The 23,668-nt window shown below is 38.3% G+C and overlaps 1 non-coding gene across 1 annotated transcript; it reads right to left on the bottom strand.

Moving 5' to 3' along the window:
- Positions 1 to 15,334: 15,334 nt before the first annotated feature.
- Positions 15,335 to 15,441, bottom strand: LOC145118317 (small nucleolar RNA R71). The gene has a single exon (XR_013713273.1). It is a non-coding gene; the product is annotated as a small nucleolar RNA R71 (small nucleolar RNA).
- Positions 15,442 to 23,668: the final 8,227 nt, after the last annotated feature.

Here is a 23,668-nt window from a genome sequence, read left to right as displayed (position 1 = left end):
ACTTACCCAGCAGTTCCTGTAACTCTGAAGACAGCTCCTGCATCTTTGGTGGTGCCAACCGGTACGGTGCCTTGGCGATAGGGGCCGCACCTGGCACTAGGTCGATCCTAAACTCGACCTGCCTCTCCGGAGGCACTCCGGTAATTCCTCCGAAAACACGTCAGCAAACTCCCTGACCACTGGAACCTCTGATACTGAACCCTGATCCCTGACCCGCGTATCCACCACATACGCTAGATAACCCGCACACCCATGCTGAATGTACTGCTGAGCCCTGGCAGCCAAACAAAACCCTGATCCCAATCTGGTGCCCTTTCCGTAGACAATCAGTTCGCCCCTACTTGGGGTTCGGACCACCACCCGCTGACCCTTGCAGTCGATCATGGTACCGAAGCGACTAAGCCAATCCATCCCCACAATCACACATACATCCCCCATGGAAATCGGAATCAGGTCTATCGGAAAAGATACCCCGAAGATCTCCAATACGCATCCCCGATAGACCGAATAAGCGGAAACCCAGTGTTTGTTGGCGATAGAGACTCGCAACGGACACGCTAGCTCTCCTACTGGCAACCCGAACTCCCTACTGAATGACTGAGAAACAAACGACCGACTCGCCCCCGAGTCAAATAATATCAAGCCAGGTAAGGAGTTCACTAAAAACATACCTAATCACAGGTACAAACATATAAGCATGAAACAGGTATAATCAGTAAGATAAGGGATAGAAACATACCAGCAACCACATCCGGTGCTGCCCTGGCCTCCTCGGCTGTAAGCTGAAAGGCGCGTCCCTGAACCCTCAGGGGCGCTGCTCTACCCTGACTCTCGTCAGTAATCCTCAGTGTAGCCAGCGCCGGCTTGGCGGATAGTAGGGGAGACCGGGCCTTCATATGGCCCACCTGTTCACAATGGTAACAAAGTTTGACTCCGGGAGCTGGAGTCTGTTGCCTGCAATCCTTGGCAAGATGGCCTAGCTTGTCAAATTTGTGGCACCCGCTCCCCGATCGGAAAACCCCCGAATGAGCCTTCTGCACTTCCAACAAGTGCGGCCCGACTGACCTCCAGACCTAGTATCAGCGGTCTTGGACCACTTCGGCGCCGGCTGTGCCTATGCCGGGGCCTGCCTCTGCTCCCGTAGCTGTAGCTCGATCTTTAGCTCACGCCGCCTAGCAGCCTCCTTTAACTCCAGCAGTGTATCAAATCGCTAGGTAGCAACAAACTATCGGATATCAGTCTTGCGCATGCTCAGATAACGTGTCATCCGAGCCTTCTCAGAAGCAAACTCCAGGAAAAACATCGCCCTATCAATGAACATGCGGGTGATCTTCGTCACCGTCTCCGTACCCTGTCTCAGATCCAAGAAGTCATGTGACAGCCACTTGCGCTCGACCCGTGGAATATATCGAGCGCGTAACATCTCCCTGAACTGCTCCCAAGTAACCGCAACTCTCTGATCATCCGTATATGACCCAATCATCAACCTCCACCAGTCCTTTGCCCCGGACCTCAGCAAGTTCAGGGCACATCTGACCTTTTGGTCAGCAGGACATGAGCAAGTGAAGAAACATCCCTCCACTTCAGACAGCCACCTCATGGCTATGATCGGATCCTGAGTCCCATCGAAAGTCGGGGGCTTCGTGTTATCAAAGTCCCGATACTGAAAGCCCCAAATGGCTCCTCCCCCTGCCGCTGTTACAGCTGATGTAGCTGCTGCGAAAACCGTCTCAGCTAGGACTGCATATCTGTCATCAAAGTACTCCATCATGGTGGTCTTAATAGACCCAAACATCTCCGGAATCTGACCTCGGACAATCTTGACCACCTCCTTGCGGATGATCTTCCTGACACGATCCTCTGTTAACACTGGCCCACCCTGGCCGATAGTCTCGGGCGCTGAAGGGGCATCCTGATCGCCCTGCCCTGATCCCGATCCGGATCCAGTCACGAAACACCTCGTAACCACCATACTGAAAATACACCAGGTAGATATCAGATAATTCGTGCAATAACATGGAACCAACTCCCAACTAAACCCTAGGGGTTGTGATTTCCTTGCGATGTGTATGGGTCATGTGCTTTCAGTATTACGGTCCCATACCACCATCCACACCTACCCATATTTATCTCAAGTACCATGACAACACCCTAACAATATACATATGCATAGTGATCGCTCAATCCTCACTCCTAGAGGAAGGCTAACTATCTCATAACTGGCCTACTGACCTCGCATAACCCACCCATCCATGAAACTTCCACCAACCCTGCAGCACTCGTGTATGCTAACCTTACATAATGTTGGACCTTATAGACTTTCGAATACCTGATCCTACCCTAAGCCCTTCATCAAACAAGAACAGGAAATAAAGCCAAACCAAACATTCTCAGGCTATAAGACCTTAATTATGTACAGCCGTGATGCATACACTAAGCCACGACAGTAATGATGTCAATTTCATATAAGGAAACACTCTAGGCTATCAGGCATCATACAATCAGGCAATTCTATCATGCAATTCCTGAAGATCCCTAGCCTAGTACTAGCAAGCTATTCTAACATATCACAATATCAAATAACTGTATGGTATTTTGGGGTCTACTTACTGGCTCTGGGTGATCGTACACTTGCATCCTCCTTTATTATTTGAAAACCATTTGAAAATCATTTTGAAAATCTTTTCCTTGATTTGAGACTGGATTCACACGAGTGTTCCTCCAATTCACTCAAACCAAGGCTCTGATACCAACTTGTAACACCCATAAAAGTCAAGCCAATTTTAAAATTTTTCAATCAATTAAAAACCATTAATTATTACAATGTGTTTTCAAGATATTTTCATATCAGAGTATCCTAGAAATCAAAATCATAAAATGTGAGGAGTTGTACGATCACGCCTTCGCCTTCTCGCGATCATCTGATGTACCTGAAACCAAAACTAAAACTGTAAGCCCAAAGCTTAGTGAGTTCCCCTAAAATACCCATACACACAACAATACACATATAATCACAAACAACATACTATGGGTCCAGTCAACCATCGGGTTGGAATACCCTAGGCCCTCAACCATCAGGTTGGAATGCCAACATACTATGGGTCCTGTCATCCTCGGGATGGAATACCCTAGGCCCACAACCATGTGGAGGTTGGAATGCCCACATACTACGACTCCAACCATCCTCGGGATGGAATACTCACGGCCCACAACCATCGGGTTGGAATGCCCAGGTCTGTTGGCTCTCGCACATAGCAGATAAGCCTCAACCACCAATCAAGCATTGTGCACATATATCAGATAATCACATAACAGCATATAGACAAACAAACTGATCTAACAGATCATGATAGCATAATGACATCCTATCTACCAGGGTACTGATCTAACAGATCTTAACATCATAATACCATCCTATCTAACAGGATACTGATCTAATGGATCATACTAGCATAACATATCCGGATAACAATTCAAAAAGGGTCGGCCTTGGTGCCTTAGTCCCTTTAGTATAGTGAGGAAAACTCACCTCACAACTGTTAAATATGTAGTGATAAGATCAAACTCTCGAATCACAGCCACGAACTCCACCACCTATATCCACCATAGGACCACTTCCATAAAATCCCAATTTACTAAAATACCCCTAGAAGTCAAACTGGTCAATCCTTGGTCAAGGTCAAAGTCAACAGTCAAGGTCAACAGTCCATGTTGACCCAACTTGTCGAGTGCAGCTCACTGACTCGTTGAGTCCTTCCAGAACTCGAGAAGTCATGAAACCCCAGTTGAGTCGTCGTGTTTCCAGACAACTCGTCGAGTCCATGCGTGTCCAAAAGTCGAGAAAACCCTAACTAACTCGCCGAGTCCTCTTACTGACTCATCGAGTCCATGCAGAAACTAAATAACGGGAAAACCCTTCCCAACTCATCGAGTTGGCTTATCCGACTCATCGAGTTCATACAGTCCATTTCTTGTCCAGATGATTTTAAGCTACTCCAAAGCTCCAATTGGTAGATCTAGCCTCCTAAGGCCTAGTTACCACGTAAAGTTGCAAACATTACGTGCATGCAAGGTCTTAAGAGCCAAAACTAGGCTAAAGAAGAAGTTTAAGGCAAGGAGAAGGCCATAGCTTGACAAAGACTAGAACTTTGTGACAATAAGGGGATAAAGGAGTCCAGATCTGAAGTTACAACCTCAGATCTTGCCCTAAATCCGGAAATACCACAACCATACAATAGAAAGGGTTCTAAACCCATGAATGAAGAGATATAGCTAAGGGAGAGCCAAGGTAACGACTTGTTACCTTCAAAGTGATGCTAAGATGGAGTAGAATTCGGATCCACAACTTCTCCTTGCTCCAATCTCCTTGGACTTCAAGCTCTTCTCACCAAAATCCACCTTCCAAGCTTAATAACAAACAAATATGGAGAGTAAATACGATTTAGGGTTTCTGAGCTCAAGGGGGGCTGTAAGGGAGGCTAAGGGAGGCTAATGACCCTTTGAATAGGGTGCAAAACCCTATAAATTAGGGTTTCATCCTCCAGCTCCAACTCGTCGAGTTGTGTCCTCCAACTCGTCGAGTTGGTCACTTAACACACGCGGTCAAGCTCGTTCCTAACATCTCTCTAAACCTCTCACAAAGCCCTAGTAACTCCTAATTGCTAGAGGAAAGCCCCGGAGCGCTAGAAGGCTCCGAAAAAGAGAGCTTTCGGCTCAGAAGTTCTGCCCCGCAGAGCCCGGTTCCTAGACAAACCTCCCGGTAAGTGAGTTATGCTTACCCTGATGGGTTTTGAGCAAAACATACAATCCTATGTGTACATGCAACCCTAATTGAATTGGATCTAGGTTTTCTCTAATTGAACATGCAACTTGAACACAAAAGAAGAAACCCTAGGTTCTATGTATTATCATCAAATCCACACAATAGGGATTAAAATACATACCTTGATTGTTATATTGTAATAACAATCTAAAGACCTTGCTTGAAATACCTTTGGTAGCAAGCGCCACAAGTGTCGCACCTCTAATGGCTCACAAACAAACGTAGCAACCAAGGATTACTATGGAGGGAGAGAAGGGGAGTGCAAAATTCGGCTCTAAGACTTTCTTGGAGTGCATAGGATGAAATCCAACCATATAGGGGTTTATATAGGTGATAAGGAAGGTTTAGGATAAGGCAGGTGTATCTTAGATAACCCTAATCCCTTAACTTCCTCCCTAACGCTTCCAAGGCACCCTTAATCATTTACTTTGATTTCAAATTAATTTATCAACCAAGTAATAAATTAATAAATCATTCTTCTCTCTCTAACAACCATCCTATTCCATTGCCATGTTTGAAGGCAACCCAAAAGGACATTGCTACTTTCAATTCAAGTTTATACCAATTATAGTTATGGGCTTAGACACCTAATCCAACAGTCTCTCACTTGGATAAGTCTAATAACTATAGTTGCAAGTATAATTACCAAATTGACTAGAAAATTGTAGCTACCAAAAGCCGTTGTCGAACTCTGATATTATCGGTGACGCGTCCCTTAGATAAGGGATCAAATATTCCTCCATTCTATAAGATATCGTATGGACATGAGACATGGATTATAATCGTTCTCTCTGTCCATGTGTTGTTTCCCGATTTCTGATTTATGACGACTGACTACAGACTACAATTGAACACATCAACTTAGTCCAGGCTTGGCCAAGCGCTTAGGGTGTCATCACTAAATCATCGAGGGGCCCACAAATATCGCTTTTATCCCCTTAGGGTAAAAGGAACGGATAAAATTTGACTCATATGCTTGTACTATTTACTCATCAAATCACACACAACAATACATTTTATAGCATCAAGTTACCGATGCGTTTACGTATTATCAATGCGCAACCGACTTGTAAACAACAACTTATATGTATCCGTTTCAAGAATATAAGATATTATCATCTCACAATCACCCGTGATAAAATCCATGAAGTGATTCAAATGAGCGTGGGTTTAATCCAATACTCAAATCCTATTTCAGGAGTACTCATAAACACTGCAGCAAACATGTGCTATGTCTAAGCACTTAGGCAATCTACAGACGGATTCATGACAATCTTAATTCACTGCTTACTTCCAAAGTATGACCGACTGTGGATGTTTGAATAACCTAGTTATTCGGGAAGTGAAACAAGCAAAGTGAAACACAAGAATAACCTAATCTAATATGGTCTCAATCTTTTGAATATAAATAAAACGCTTATTATTTAATCACCATATTAATTAGACCTTACTCATTGTATAATGTTTCGATCAATCAACTAAATACTTGAATTAAAACAATAGTCATCCCATGCTCGAAGCATGCACACTATGTTTATATATGGTTCTTCCTTTGTAAAATAGATTTATTAAACACATTTCAAATGATGCTCATTACACAATTCCCTAATCCTTATTATAAGTGTAAGAATACAAAATTCTTGCCACTACTAGAATCTGTTAGAGTCTAAACTTACATGCTATGTTCCCTTTTGTAATGTCAAGGTACGAAAGTCACAGAGACTTTGCCAATAATATTACAAAACATTCCACTGGAGATTTATTACAGAACAATTCCATGGAGATGAAGTCTCACATTCAAGGTACATTCCTTGAACATCCTTCTTGCATAAAAGTTTCTAACTTACACATAGATTCTTAATATCCAACTCTGATTATGCAAATATTTCCATAATTTTCATATGACTATCCATTCTAAATAGAATCATATCTATTCAGAATTATATCAATATGGTCCATCCATTACTTATACTTCCAACTGTCCTAAGCAACCAATCCTTGGTAAACCTTAGATTGTCCTTGACAGTTGTTTAATAATTTTAGTCATATTCAGTTCTGGTCCTTTTTCCTTCTCAATGCCATAGGCATTTGAAAAATCAGAGCGAGTGAATATTATAACATATGTGATCAATCCTATATCCGAAGCATATGGGATTCGATACATAATGTCTTACATAAAGACATGATACTTGATCAGTCTTTTGCTATAATAATTCCATATATAGAATTTCCTATGTTGAAGCATTTCAAAATGACATTCATATACGTTCATGACTAAGTTCTATTAAAATTTCAATCTAAACTTTTAGATTCGAAATGAAGTATTGATGCCCTCTCCCTTAAGTCTTACTATAGCGAAACAATTTCCAAATTCTAGCGACTTTGCAAATTTAGAACTTTGTTTCCTATAAATAGAATTGCTAACTTGCAACACTTAACATAATAATCACGCTCCCACCAACATAACAATTATGTTCTTACCAGCATAACGATTATGCTCCCAGTAGCTTTGACATGTACTCAGAAATCAACTGGACTTCTAGAAATCAATATCTATTGAATTTCTTACCAAAGTTCAGATTTTTGATACGTGGTGCTTTGATAAGTCTTTTCCTAGATTTCTCAAGCTCATACACCCTTCAATAGATAGCTTCTGTGTGTGTCTAAACCTTTTCAGGACTTATAAGGATAAGTCGCAAATGTTCAAACTATTTGTCATTTCTCACAATTCGAACTATGAATAGGGATGTCGTAATAATACTCGAATTTGAGAAGGCAATTACCACAGCTGCTTACTCCAATCCTTTAAAATCTACTTGTGAAAGTGTTTCCTCACAATCATTTTCATGAAGTAGAGAGAAACCTCTTACCTATTAGATTTTATGGTGTATGTGTTCCTATCCATGTGAATTCATCACTTCCAACCACTATCATAAAGACAAGGGTTATGACAAATTCAAAATTTTATGGAATGAACTCGCTTAATGTTAATTTCTTGTCATCCGGCAACACAAGGGCCTACCATTGCTTCCAAGTTATTGAGCGGCTCACCCACACTGATCAATGTACTTTCATTGATCAAGGTGTTTTGTCTTATGCAATCAAATGAGAACTCATAGAACTCACATGCATAGTCAACTTAAATGGGATGGCACAGAAACAAGAATATGTCAACACGATAGGTTACAAACCTCAAGTCGTGTGCTAGTGATAAACAATAGGTTTATTCTTGATTAGTTCTTGAAACTATTCAAGATCATTAAGACTCCCACTGACCTCCTGGCATATAATATTCTCTGTCAATGAACATTTCTCGACAAACAAACATTCAAGAGTTAGTGCGGATTCTTATCAAGAAAAACACTTCATACAATTGGTCTTATTTGGTCTTTGTTTTATCCAAAACATCACAACTTACCAATTTCAAATGTGCAAGAGTAAGGAACATTTCTACTCCACATTTCATGAGGTGTTATAAACCTACTTAGAATATGTTACTAAAGGTACAACTTGAAGTAACTAGAGTATAACTCTAAGACTCGATTTTGGAACGAAGTATGACTCATCCTTTTGATTTAACCATTTCAACAATTCCCAAAACCACTTCTTAGTCATGTGAATGCACTAAGATGTCCTTAAAGGACCAATTGTGATATGGTTCCATAATCATTAGGATGATCATAAAACACGATACTAAAGTACTTCTCCTTTCCTTTTAGTCTGGAGAAACTTTTATCTTTCTGACCAATTGATTCTTTTTATTCGTTCTGCTATACATTGAAACTTTTCCAAAGTGTCAGAATTCTACTTAATCATATAAGCATAACCATATTTACCAAACTTTTACTAAATTATGACGAATAGTCTTAACGTTCTTTGTGGTAGACCTGACCAGTGCACATCAATGTGTACTAGATCCTTCAGTCATTCACTTGACTCACATCTACATGTGAACAAGGAATTAGTCTTAATTTCCCAAAGATGAAGGTTCTCATTCATCACACAATACAAGTCGCATGATTCCAAGTTTCTATCCAATTGAAACTTTGGTGATGAGAATCTTTCCTTATTTGGTAAATTTTTTACACTACCGCAAATGATATAACTAAGAATCAAATCCATTTACAACATTGCTAACAATATATAAACACCAATCTTCACAAATGCCATTGTAAGGAAACATAAAATAAGACAAAATCAAATTTTTTTTTCTTTATTTATAAAATGCGGAAAACTTGTCCTTACAATGCAAATTCATATGAAAACTATGTTTCAAAATATTCCTAAGCAATCTATCATAACGCCTAAGCAGCAGCTCAAAATTCTGATCATCGAACCATGCGATCGAAATCCATATCTTCGCGATCAGACTCAACTTACTCTTTCTTTAAGCTTCCTTTCTTTTCTTCGATCCTACAAAACATCAAAATGCAATCTTGTCACATCATGTATTAAGAATCTATAAATAGGAACTTAATAGAGTTAGATAGTGGACTTACCTGAAGTAGAGTCATTCATTTTGACTTTACCATCCTTGCGATCCTTCAGGTAGATACGGTAGCTTCACATCCAATGCCCTTTCTCTTGGCAATAGAAACAAAATAGACTCTTTCGGAATGGTGCATGAGACTATCTCAGACTCAGCCTTTCTCTTTACTATTCGGTCAAACGGTTTGACCTTGGCCGATCCCTTTCCATTGGGAAGAGAAAACTTTTATGGACTTCTTGTTGGATTAGGTGTCTAAGCCCATAACTATAATTGGTATGTACTTGACCCGAGAGTAGCATGGTCCATTTCGGGTTGCATATCACCAGGACAGTTTGTGGATGGATATTTGAGTAAGAGGTTATTTATGATTTATTAATATATTATAAGTTCTAATATATTAATATGAAATCATATTATTTAATTAGTATTGATCAAGAATTAATTTGGAATTAATTTACTGATCAAAAGAGACTAATTAAATTAACGGGGACTAATTATGTAAATCAATGATATATATCAAGGTTCTAAATAACGTGAGGCGTGGCTTGGCGGCAAGGTCAAAGTTAAGCCATGACAAGCTTTGGCGAGCCATGGCGTTTTTCAAGGCGTGACTATTTTATATATATTAAAAGAGATAAATCATATAATTATTGTATTTTATCAAGTATATCAAGTTTTTATAAGTGTTATATTAGTATTTAATATAAAAAGTTAACAAAAACTCAATTATTTTAGGCCCGATAAAAAAACCAAAACAAAAAAAAAACTCGCGCCTTGAAAAAAACCTGCGCCATAACGCGATAAGGCGCGCCTTGACACATTATTTGGGCGCCACGCTTAACAAACCCGCCTTGGACGTTTTCGTAACGGCTACACCACGCCTCACGCCATGGCACGCCTTGAGGCGCGCCATGGCACGCTTTTTAGAACCATGATATATATATATATATATATATATATATATATATATATATATATATATATATATATATATATATATATATATGTGGTTTGGGCTATTGATCCATGATGGGCTAAGTTTATGTAAGTTTCCATGAAGAGTTAGCCCACATGAAATATGGATCATAACCCAAAGTGTATGGATTAAGGTTTACCCATGACTCTTGGATTCCTACATGTATATACATAACCCCATGGCTAAAATCGAGTACAAGAAGTGTTCTTGGAGTTCATAGAAGCCGATTTTGAAGCTAGCAACCTCTCACTCAAGTTCTCCTTTGTCCTAGGTGTGCTGTGAACCGTTTGAGGCATCACACTTGGGGTGCTAAGTTCTTAAAAGCCAGAACTACAAGCTACAACAAAGAGGTAATTCTATAACTCATTTCTATGTCGTTTATGTCAATTGTATGCTAGTTGTAGGCTTAATGTTTTGGAAACAATATTGCATGTATAATTAGAGAAAACATAGATCCAAAGCATTTAGGGTTGTATGTGCACCATAGGATGTTGTAGTATACAAAACCCAATAGTGGTATCAGAGCCTAGGATGGTTTTCTATTATATTTGATGCATGGCTTAATTTTCAAAGTTGAAAAAATCGATTTTCTGGCCTCTGACTGATGAACTCGCCGAGTCCACTGGCTGACTCGACGAGTCCACTCAGTAAAAGGTCAACTCGGCGAGTCATGTTCATGTTCTCGACGAGTTGATGCTTCTGGTGGCAGATTTTCAGGATTTTTGGCCTGTTTTGGATTAGGACCATTACCACAAAATGTTTTAGTTCATAAAATTTGATTTTGTTGGTATGGTCATGATTATCCTCATCCAATTAAAAGATAATTGTCAAAATTTCAAGATTTGTATTAGTTTATATGATTAGGCTAATTTCTTGCAAATTGTTGATATGAATTATCTTGACTTATGTGTTTAACTTGATCATATATACATTATTTGATTATTTTGTTAATTGAAATATTTGATCTTAATTGTTTTTAATGTCCTCCATAACTTGTCCTCAAGTTATGGAACATGAAAAGTTTTTTCATAAAAACCACATTAAACTCATAAGTTATGGAAATCAAAGGTTTTCCAAGAGTTCCAAAACTTTCCCTCAAGTTTTGGTATTTGAAAAGTCTCAAATTAAGAAACTCTTGTAATTAAAAAGGTGTAACTCTTGGGTTCATAAATTAAAAAATTAATTAAATAGTTTTTAATTTTGAATTTTTATATTTAGAACCTTGAAGTATTTGAGTAGTTCAAATTGCACCTTATTGACTTTATTAAATTAATTAAAGTGTTTAATTAAAAGAGAATTAATAATTCCATAATGACATGGTTTAAGTTTAATTAAATTAAGAGTATAATTTATTAATAGATTAAACCATCTAGTATTTTAAAAGTTTAAAATACACCCTTATACTATATAAAATTAAAAGTATAATAATTATATATGTATAAGTTAAAGAGTCAGTCTTACCGTTAGTAGGCATCATTCACGAAGTCGGTATATAAGGGAGGTATAAGGTTACTGCCTATAAAATGGTGGTTTAATGGGTGTCCACTCTCACCCACCGCTTCCTTGACTGGTGGAGGGTCGTTAGTCGAACGGATAGGATAAGACATTAATTCTCATTAAAAGTATAATGAAAATTCCAAGTAACTAAACACTTATAAATTCCCAATCTTAGTTGCTTAGGAAAAATGTGAATTTGGTGCTAACCCATGAAATTTCACTTTGCACCTTGTTAAGTCGTTAGTGGAGCGTGTGTGGTTAACCGACACACTAATCTGGGACTAAAAGTGTGTGGCAAAGGGTAGCTTGATGTTAATCATAGATCAATGGAGCGTGTGTGGTTAACCGGCACATTGATTAGGTGATTTGTAACATTAAGAGTACCAAGCTAATTTGCATGGTTATTCACACCTTCTTTGTGATCCTCGGTATCCCAGTCACAAACTTGAAGGGCATAATCGAGATTTAAACATGCCATTGAAAAGTTCAATGAATCTCAAAGGATCTAGGAATTTCAATTCATGACATGACCCTTATTGATCTAACATATTTGCTTGTTGCTGCTGAATCAGCAATGATTTGGCGCACTGGTAAAGCAAATTTTATTGGAAGATCTACTTCCCAAACTTCCATGGACAGTGACAATGGTAACATTGGAAGTCCAGAAAAGCTTTCTCTTCCCAATGGAAAGGGATCAGCCATGGTCAAGTCATTTGACCAAATGGTAAAGAGAAATGCTAAGTCTGAGATAGTCTCGTGTACCATTCCAAAAGAGTCTGTTTGTTTCTATTGCCAAGAGAAGGGGCATTGGTTGCGAAGATGCCATATTTACCTGAAAGATCGCAAGGATGGTAAAGTCAAAATGTTTGACTCTACTTCAGGTAAAGTCCACTATCTAACTCTATTAAGTTCCTATTTGGAGATTCTTAATACATGATGTAATGTAATTACATTTTGATGTTTTGTAGAATCGAAGAAATGAAAGGAAGCTTAAAGGAAGAGTAAGTTGATTCTGATCGTGAAGAGATGGATTTCAATCGCATGGTTCGATGATCAGAATTTTGAGTTGCTGCTTAAGAGTTATGATAGATTGCTTAGGAATAGATAACAACATAGTTTTCATATGTATTTGCATTGTAAGGTAATATTGCCATATTTATACATATTTTTAGGCAATATTTATTTACATTTTTATTAATAATTTGGTTATTTGCATAGAATAATGGTACTTATAGGCTTAAATTATATTTTGCAGCGAAATAGAATCATTTTCGAAGAGAGGGACTAAAGTTGACAAAACATGGAACTTTGGAGGCTTGAAGGAAAGAAGAATAAAAACTCAGCAAAACACGTACTCACGACGTGAGTAATTGAAGACTCACGACGTGATTGGAGTATTCTAGAAGATATGCACCGGATGAAAGAGTCCTTGTCGAACACGTTTTATCTCGTACTCACGACGTGAGGCTTATCTGCTCACGACGTGAACTTGGAAAAATCGGAATATATATATATATATATATATATATATATATATATATATATATATATATATATATATATATCCTTGTCTATTATGACTTGGCAGACTTTTTGCTGCCTTGGAGGGTTTCTGGATACAATTTTGAGAAGAAGAAAAGTTTTGGAGTTGGCCTTCAACTCCAAAGGAGAAGATAAGTTCATAATTGGATTCTAGTTTTGGTACACTTTAAATATGTTTTTGAATATGAGTTGTTTATGTTTGTTTGCTAATATGTCCAGCTAAATCTAGCTGCTTCTGTTAGCTAGATGAAGTTGGAACTCATGGTTTCAATAACTTAGTTTTTATTTACTAGTTGGTTATGATTTGTGTTTGATTGTTTGAACCTAGCATGTTTGATTTGATATTTGATTTTTTTAAATTCTTGTTCTGTGTAAGTGAATATGAATCTGCATGAATTTAAATACCTAATAATTCAGTGAACACTAGGTTATTAGAGCTAAGATCAAACCAATCTTAGATAAGCAACCGAGTTAATAAAATTAGGCTGTGCTAGAGAACTCATATTATGATCATAAGTGTGTTTGTCAAATTAATCTTACATAGCTCCAATTCCATTTAATAATTGATTATGTGTTAGCTATTGTGTGACCATACATAGATTTACATGAATTAATTAAAGTTAGTAGATTTAGAACTAAATTTCTAATACTATCTTAATTGGTAACCAACAGTAATTGTCATAGCTAATTTCTAAACCATTGAGGGAAAGCGGATTCGAACTAACAGGAGTGTTTTGTTTACTGATTGAATTTGCGTTACAGAATTAAGTTTATCTAAACTTGCAAAATTAGATAAATCCCATTTCTTTGCTAGAAAAGTAGGTTAATTTAATAGTAGATAGGTTAATTAGTCAAAACCGTTCCCTGTGATCGACACCCGACTTGCCCGACTATTCTATAATTTTGACTAGGTACACTGCCTAGGTGCAATATAGTTAGTTAAGTTAGTTAGGTTATAAATATAAAATTAGGTGTAGCTAATTGCACGCATCAAGTTTTTGGCGTCGTTGTCGGGGAACGGCTTATTTGATTGTTTAGTTATTTGCTTTAGATTGATCGATCCTTTCTGTGGGGTAAAACCTGCAAAAAGTTACTTTTTCAGCTTAGGTTTTTGTTCAGTACTAGATTCACGACGTGAGCCTTAAGCTCACGACGTGAATTCAGTAGTTTTTTTGTTTTTTTTGTTTTTCTTTTCTGTTAGTTTTTCTGCGACAACACGAGGTGGTGACCTTTACCACGTCGTGGTGGCCAGTCGGTAGGCAATTTATATTTAGTTTTTGTTCAGTTTTACGTTTTTATTTTGTTTATTTTGCAGGAGTTCATGACCAGAGGTTCTAACACACCTTTGGTACCATCACTTGAAGATCCTGAGTCAGCCCTTCACAAAAAGAAGGATAAGAACGTGAAAGAAGATCAAACACTAAAGAAGACACCCTTACAAGAGTTCAAGTCAGTGTTCTCAAAGAAGTCGGGGAAGAAAACGGGAGAATCGAGCTCATCTTCAAAGGACAAGAGCAAGATAGAAAGTTTGGATCCAATACCTAACCCAAACGAAACTGAATACGAGTCCGAGAACAAGTTTGGACTATATACGAGCGAACCCGAAGACGAGCCAAGCAACGAAATGGTGACCATTAAAGAAATGTCAATGGGAGCTTACAAGAAGCATATTCGAGAAGATGTTGGTCCGGGATTAGTACAACCCGCGATTTCTGCCACTACCACATTCGAGTTGAAGGGACACATCCTTAATTCACTAAAGGATATTCCGTTTTATGGAAAGGATCATGAGGATGCTTTCAAACATCTAGATGAGGTCAATGACATTGCTGACTATTTCAATGTCCCAAATGTTAATATAGATACGGTCTTGCTGAGGATGCTACCAGTTATTTTCAAAGGAGCAGCAAAAGACTGGTTGAAAGCACTTCCACCTGGTACAATCACTACTTGGTCTCAAATGCGTGAGCAGTTTCTAGACCAATTTTGCCCACCATCCAAGATAGCTAAACTCAAGAAGGCAATAGCCAACTTTGAGCAACAACCGGGGGAGTCGCTATACGAGGCATGGGAGCGTTACAAAGGATTGTTAAGGAATTGTCCTCAACATGACCTTAATATTCAACAAAAGATGTCTATTTTCTATGATGGGTCAATGTCATGACTAAGCAGCTCCTTGATTCACAAGGCCCTCTCACAAAGAAGAATCCTAACCAGATCAAGGTGCTAATTGAAGAGTTCGCGAAGCATTCTCGTGAGTACCACAACCCAAGACACGAGGGAGTAAAAGGTAGTGGAGGTGCGCATTCTGAAGAGATGGCTGCTATAATGGCAATGCTCAATAATATGGACCGGAGATTGACCCAAATGGACCAATCAATTCATGCGATTAGAGTTGGTTGTGAGAAATGTAATGGTCCACACTTGACTAGAGATTGCCATATGGATGAGTATGGGAACAAGAAGGCTCAAGTATGCTACTCGAGTGGGGACAAGTATGATGAAGATTGGAGAAAACCAAAGAAGGAGTGGCTGCCATACGATGAGTACAAGAAGCAGAAGGAGGAAAAATACAGACAGACTGGACGGGGCTTCTACCAAAAGGAGCAACCACCAGCTGAGAAGAAAGCTGATCTGGAGAACATGTTAGTTCGTTTCATGGAAGCTTCAGAGAAAAGACATGATGATACGGATGCAGCATTGAAGGATCAAAGAATAATGATAATGGAGCATCAAACTATGATGAAAAATCATCAAGAAATGATGGTTTACCAGCAAACATCATTAAGGAATCAACAAGCCTCCATCCACAACCTTGAAGCTCAACTTAGTCAACTTACTACTTTGGTGAATGAGAGATTATCCCCCCAATTTCCCGAAAAGAAGACTCATTCCCATGTAATGATGATAGATACTGAAGAAGAGTCCATCTCTGAGTTCTTAGAAGCACTAGAGGCGGAACTAAAGCCATCCGGACCAAAGCCAAAGAAGTCGAAGATTGAAATCGAAGAAGTTGCTGAAGTACCAGACTCACGACGTGAGCCCGATATGCTCACGCCGTGGGCTCAGTCTGAACAGAAAATTTTTGTAACTGTTCTGACTTATCAACCGCCTTTACCATTCACGTCTCGAGCTAATCTCAGCCCACTGGAAAGGGAACATCTGGAGTTTATCAAGCAAGTAAAGGGTATTCCTATTAATACTCCTTTTATTGAGTCACTATCTAAAATTCCAGAGTATGCTAAGTTCCTTCAAGACCTTATAGACACTCGTCAGCAGTTGAAGAAGAACTCCAAAGTTATTCTTAGTGAACAAAGCTCAAGAGTTGTATTGGGGGAAATACCTAAGAAGATGGGAGATCCTGGACGCCTCACTCTTCCATGTGAGTTTGGTAACAACTTGAAGACTTATGCTTTAGCCGATTCTGGGGCTAGCATAAATTTGATGCCATATTCTTTCTATCAAAAGCTGAAGATTCAGAAGATGAAGGCTACAAAAATGACCATCCACATGGCCAATCGTTCAGTGACTCATCCAAGGGGATTGTAGAAGACATCCTTGTTAAAATTGGGAAATTTGTTTTCCCAGTTGACTTTGTGGTTATGGATATGAAGGAGGATGCTAATGTCCCAATTATTCTTGGTCGCCCTCTACTTAATACTGCTAGAGCTTTAGTCGATGTTCGTGAATCCAAGCTTACATTGAGGGTTGGTGATGATGAGGAAGATTTTGGAGTACAAGATGGATTTCAAGGAGATGATGTTAGAGGTGAGGTGTTCAATATGGATGAAGATAATGAACTTGAAGAATTAGAAAAGCTCATGGAGGAAGAAATCAAGACAATTCATCAAGTCAAACGCACCAAACCGAGAGCATCCGTCCCGTTTTTCGTTGAAGTCATTACCTACACAAAACCAACAACTTTGATGAGTGAGGAAAGAGATGATTTGTCGAGTGATGAAGACGAGGCTACTTCCAAGGAGACGAGTCCAGTGGTGAAGGAAGAAAAGATTCCTATGGAGCTTAATAAGAGTGATGAAAAATTAGAGACTATAGGGATCAAACATAAGCTCGATATAGATGAAGTAAAAGCTAAAAAAGAGAATTCAAAGAAGGCGTACATTAGACGAGTTCAAGCGTACAAGAGACGATGGAAAGAGCAGAAAATCCAGGTGGTGATGGACTCCTCTAACATCTCAACGTAGGAAGCACGGAGTCCAGCTCACGACTCCATCAAAAAGAAGCGCTTCTCGGGAGGCAACCCGAGTTTGGTTTGGATTTTATTTTCTTTTTCTTTTAGTTTTAGCATTTTTATTTTTTAGGAAAATCGATCATATCATCTACAACATTTTATGCATAATAGAACACTTAGTGTGGGGTCCCTAAAATTAAGTGGTAATAGTTTAAGAATTATAGTTAATGAAATATGGGATTTATTAATAAATTATGTGCCAGACAGTATTCACGATGTGAATCCTAAAGGATTCACGACGTGAGTTAAGGAAAACTTACGGACATCTGTTTGTTAGCCCAATACATTCTCTAGCCCATTTATTATTAAATTGAATGGACCAATTTCTCAGCCCACATTAATTCACGACGTGAATCTTAGGAATTCACGACGTGAATTTTGAAATGTCACGGGACCACAAATGAGAAACATTTTCCTTTGACCAGCCACTTTGTTTATTCCCCACGAAGTGAGGCTGTCTTCTGGCCCCCCCATCTTCCCGATTTCGGCCAAATCCAACTTCTACTCTCTTTTTGCTTACGTAATCAACGATTTAAGGTAAAGATTTCTTAGTTCTCATCGCTAATTTTGCTTTAATAGTTGCATTCAGGGCTAGGGTTTGGTAATTAGTACATTGTTTATACGTGCCCTAAAATTCGTGATATAGCACTTGCATGTTGCTGGATTGTGATTAGATATAACATAGGAATAAACCCCATTGAAGATTTTTGGACCGATTCGGAAACTGCCTTGACCGATTCTTACCCTCGTTGACGAACTCACGACGTGAATCCTTAGGGATTCACGACGTGAATCCTGGGCGTGAATAAGACAGCTTTCTGTTTAATTCTAATCTGTTGGGATGCTTTTGTTTGCTGTTTATTTTTGCAGGAATGGGTCCAAGACGCGAGGTTCCAACCGGGGTGGCTAGTTTGCACCCGTTTTACGTTTTTCCTACAACTGGGTCCCGGGATATTTTGACGCGATGCAACAACCGGATAGGATGGTTGTATAATCGGGAGATTGTTGTTGCCCCTACCATGAATTGAGCAAGATTGAGGGAGGTTGGGCTTGTTGATCGGCTGTCCCAGTATCTCACAAATATATTTTTGGGAAATGGATTTTCTTTTACGTGCAAAGGGTGGCACAATTTGTTTAGAATTCAAGAGAGGGTGTACAAGGAGCTTTGTGTGGAGTTCTTTGCAATTGTGGCATTTCATGAAAATGCCCAAGATCCTACCTTTGAGCAAGCATTGGTCTTCCGTCTCGGGGGCGAATACCGAGAATGTAGTTTGGTGGAGTTCTCTTGGCGTATGGGTTTATATGAGGCACATGAGGCCATGACTCCTGAGTTTGAGATGTTTTTGAGGGAGGCTGCCCGAGGGTATGAGAATGAAGCATAGGGTGTTGGTTTTTGGAACAATATTGCATCCGCAGTGTTTAATTCCAGGGTGTCACCAGAGAGCAGCATTAAGTCACCAATCCACCACTTAATCCACCGACTTATTACCTTTTCCATTCACCACAGATGCCATGGGGACAAGGTCACAAATATGAACTTGTTCTATTTATGGTCAATTTTACAGCCAGGAGTATGCTGCAACATTCCATCCTTCTTGGCCCGCTATTTGGCGGAATATGCTACGAGTTCCCGCCTCGGGAGCCCTATTTGTGGAGGCCACTTTATCACTCGATTGGCCCGGTCTTATGGTTTGATCATTCCCGACATCACTCGCTCTTTGACTTGTATGGAGGGGAACGAGTTCACTATGGGGTATTTAGAGACGATGAGGGTGGTTAGAAATTATGGGTCTCATTGGGGAATTCTACATTCGGATGATGATGATGGTGGCGAACAGCAAGATGAGCAACCCGAGCAGCAGCCACAACCACGGCCTCGGCGGAGGAATGTTAGAGGTAGAGGAGAGAGAGGGCAGCCGGTGCATCAACACACACCCTTTGGAGGAGCACCTTTTGGAGGAGATATGGCGGGATATTTTGATCAATTATCATTGAGTACTAATTGGATCGGGGTATAATGGAGAACATGGTACGACATTTCGGTATTGAGCAACCATCATATTTGGGGAGTCAATATCCCATTTGTCCTACATGGAGCTCTTATCAACATTCAAGGGGAGACGAAGCAGGAACGAGTGGAGCCCAAGATAATGAGGAAGATGATTGATCATCTTCATTTTTAGTTTTTAGTTTGTTTGGTTTTGATTTGTGTGGTTTTTAAACTTATTTGGTTTGTTAAACTCTTGTTTAATTATTATGTTACTTCTAGTTTTCCTTTGGTTGCTATATTTCAGATTTGCTAAAGGAGTCTCGGGAAGGCAAGTCGAGTCGAGAGCGTATACGTCTAGACAAGTATCATTTAGAGTCTAAAGTCAAGAGTCGAGACCCACAATTGGAAATAAGTGTGGGGTGAGTCGAGAGGAAGGGTAGAGTTAGAAGAGTCGTCCAATACTGCATTTAGAAGGGTCTTAATTCATTAAGACATTGGTTAGAGTACATTTATTTACAAGAAGGATGGGCTGTTTCAGTTTTTGTTTGCCCTGTTTTCACGTCGTGAGTCCTTGTTCCTCACGTCGTGAGCTGGGTTACGAAGGAATTCAGAATTCAGATTTAGCGACCTCACGTCGTGAACACTACGACTCACGTCGTGAGTCGAAAATTATCAAAAAAAATGTAGCCTTTTCATTCACCTTTTCTACACAGTTCACCACCATCCTCTTTGGAGTTATTTTGAAGATTATTCTGGCTCGTTTCCTCCACTATATAATGTGGCGTAAGCTCTCCCACATTATTCTTCACGTTTTGGAGATTTGCACCACCTTTATTGAAGATTGAAGTTTTGATTCGTTATTGGTGCTTTACATATCTAACAAGATCAAGATCCAAGTTCCTATTTAGAAGAAGTCCATATTCGAGATGCACATTTTTTTCCGCACGTCTGGAGTTCGATCTCGCCACTACTATCCCAGGGGAGTCTGTTCCTTTTTCTCCATTTTATTGTTTTTAATTTATTCTATGCATACAATGAGGGCATTGTATGTAATAAGTGTGGGGTAGGGGGTCGAAAAAGTAAAAAGTAAATTGCTAGTAAATATAAGTAAATTTAGAAAATTTCAAAATTTAGTAATAAATTTTCATAGGTTTGAGATAATAATCTAATAATTAGATCTAGTAATAATAATAATTTAAACTTAAGTTGCTAGCGTTGTGTGGGATGATCCGATGAGAGCTCAAATGTTTAGTTGAGCCAATACACGTTATAGTGCATTTGTGGCCTCCTTTATTCTAGTGAAATCATGAGACAAAAACACAACCTCGCTTAGTTTGAGGGATGCAATATGTTTAGCAGCCTGTACCTGAAATGTATCCAGGGAAGCTTATGTAGTCATTGCACATAGACTTATGTCTTAACCAATAAGGGTTGAAGTTAAGCACACCTGCTTAAGCATGTAGGTTTTGAGTGAAAAATAAAAAAAGTGAGTACATGTAAAAAAAAGAGAGAAATTACCAAAAAGTGAAAAGTTGAAGAATTTTTAGAGCTATAGAAGTATAAATGTTTGAAGATCAATGATCAAAAATTCTAAACAAATATAAAAGTTGAAGATACCAAGAATTACACAAAAAGGTGGTGAACTTGAAGAAATCAAATATCAAATATCAAAGAAGTGAAGAATTCAAGAGCTCCATAGTGTGGTATCTAAAAGTTGTAATTCTCTAGATTATGTATGCTTGGGTAGATTTACAAAAATACCTTGAGGTTAGAAAGTTTTCTGCGGATGGATTCGGAGGGATGCATAAAATGATCATTGTTCAAAAGAAGTGGGCGCGTGTTTAAGTGTGAGGTATTTTGATATTGCCATATTTATACATATTTTTAGGCAATATTTATTTACATTTTTATTAATAATTTGGTTATTTGAATAGAATAATGGTACTTATAGGCTTAAATTATATTTTGCAGCGAAATAGAAGCATTTTCGAAGAGAGGGACTAAAGTTGACAAAACATAGAACTTTGGAGGCTTGAAGGAAAGAAGAATAAAAACTCAACAAAACACGTACTCACGACGTGAGTAATTGAAGACTCACGACGTGAGTGGAGTATTCTAGAAGATATGCACCGGATGAAAGAGTCCTTGTCGAACACGTTTTATCTCGTACTCACGACGTGAGGCTTATCTGCTCACGACGTGAACTTGGAAAAATCGGAAAATATATATATCCTTGTCTATTACGACTTGGCAGACTTTTTGCTGCCTTGGAGGGTTTCTAGAGATGATTTTCAGAAGAAGAAAAGTTCTGGAATTGGCCTTCAACACCAAAGGAGAAGAGAAGTTCATAATTGGATTCTAGTTTTGGTACACTTTAAATATGTTTTTGAATATGAGTTGTTTATGTTTGTTTGCTAGTATGTCCAGCTAAATCTAGCTGCTTCTGTTAGCTAGATGAAGCTGGAATTCATGGTTTCAATAACTTAGTTTTGATTTACTAGTTGGTTATGACTTGTGTTTGATTGTTTGAACCTAGCATGTTTGATTTGATATTTGATTGCTTTAAATTCTTGTTCTATGTAGTTAGTGAATATGAATCTGCATGAATTTGAATACCTAATAATTCAGTGAACACTAGGTAATTAGAGCTAAGATCAAACCAATCTTAGATAAGCAATTGAGTTATTAAAATTAGGCTGTGCTAGAGAACTCATATTATGATCATAAGTGTGTTTGTCAAATTAATCTTACATAGCTCCAATTCCATTTAATAATTGATTATGTGTTAGCTATTGTGTGACCATACATAGATTTACATGAATTAATTAAAGTTAGTAGATTTAGAACTAAATTGCTAATACTATCTTAATTGGTAACCAACAGTAATTGTCATAGCTAATTTATAAACCACTAAGGGAAAGCGGATTCGAACTAACAGGAGTGTTTTGTTTACTGATTGAATTTGCGTTAGAGAATTAAGTTTATCTAAACTTGCAAAATTAGATAAATCTCATTTCTTTGCTAGAAAAATAGGTTAATTTAATAGTAGATAGGTTAATTTAATAGTAGATAGGTTAATTAGTCAAAACCGTTCCCTGTGATCGACACCCGACTTGCCCGACTATTCTATAATTTTGACTAGGTACACTGCCTAGGTGCAATATAGTTAGTTAAGTTAGTTAGGTTATAAATATAAAATTAGGTGTAGCTAATTGCACGCATCATAAGGATAAGTTTTCCGCAATTTTTATAAATAAAGAAAATTTTTGAAATTTATTTTATTTTAAGTTTCCTTACAATGGCATTTGTGAAAATTGTTGTTTATGTGTTTCCATTGATAGCAATATTGGAAAATGGATTTGATTCTTTCGTTTGTGGTAGTGTCATAATTTACCAAATAAGGAAAGATTCTCATCACCCAAGTTTCAGTTGGATAGAAACTCTGAATCATGCAACTTGTATTGTGTGATGAATGAGAACTTAATCTTTGGGAAATTAAGACTAATTCCTTGTTCACATGTATATGTGAGTCAAGTGAAGGACCAGGGGATCGGGTACACTTGGTTGTGCGCTGATCAGGTCCACCACAAAGAACAATAATACTATTCGTTATGATTTACTAAATTTTAGTAAATATGGTTATGCTTATAAGATTAAGTTTAATTCTGAATCATTGAAAAAAGTTTCAATGTATGGAAGAACGAATAAGAAGAATCAAATTAGGCAGAAAGATAAAAGTTTCTCCAATCTGAGAAGAAGGGAGAGTACTTGAGTATCGTGTTTTATGATTATCTTAGTGATTATGAAACCATTCACAATTGATCCTCTAAGGACATCTTAGTGCATTTGTATGTCTAAGAAGAGGAATCGTGAATTGTTGAAATGGTTAAATCAAGAAGATAAATCATACTTCGTTCCAAAATCAAGTCTTAGAGTCACACTCCAAGATTGAGCCTTGAGTGACATAATCTTAAGAAAGGTTTATAACACTTATCAAATGTAGAGTAAAATGTTTTCTACTCTTGTACATTGAAATTGGTAAGTTGTGATGTTTTGGATAAAACAAAGACCAACTAAGGCCAATTGTGTGAAGTGTTTGT

The sequence above is a fragment of the Lactuca virosa genome, chromosome 5 (assembly GCF_052849685.1).
Source record: "Lactuca virosa cultivar CGN04683 chromosome 5, Lactuca_virosa_CGN04683_v6, whole genome shotgun sequence".
NCBI classification, from domain to species: domain Eukaryota; kingdom Viridiplantae; phylum Streptophyta; class Magnoliopsida; order Asterales; family Asteraceae; genus Lactuca; species Lactuca virosa.
The sequence above is the reverse complement of the archived record's forward strand: the minus strand, read 5'-3'. Positions and strand labels throughout refer to the sequence as shown.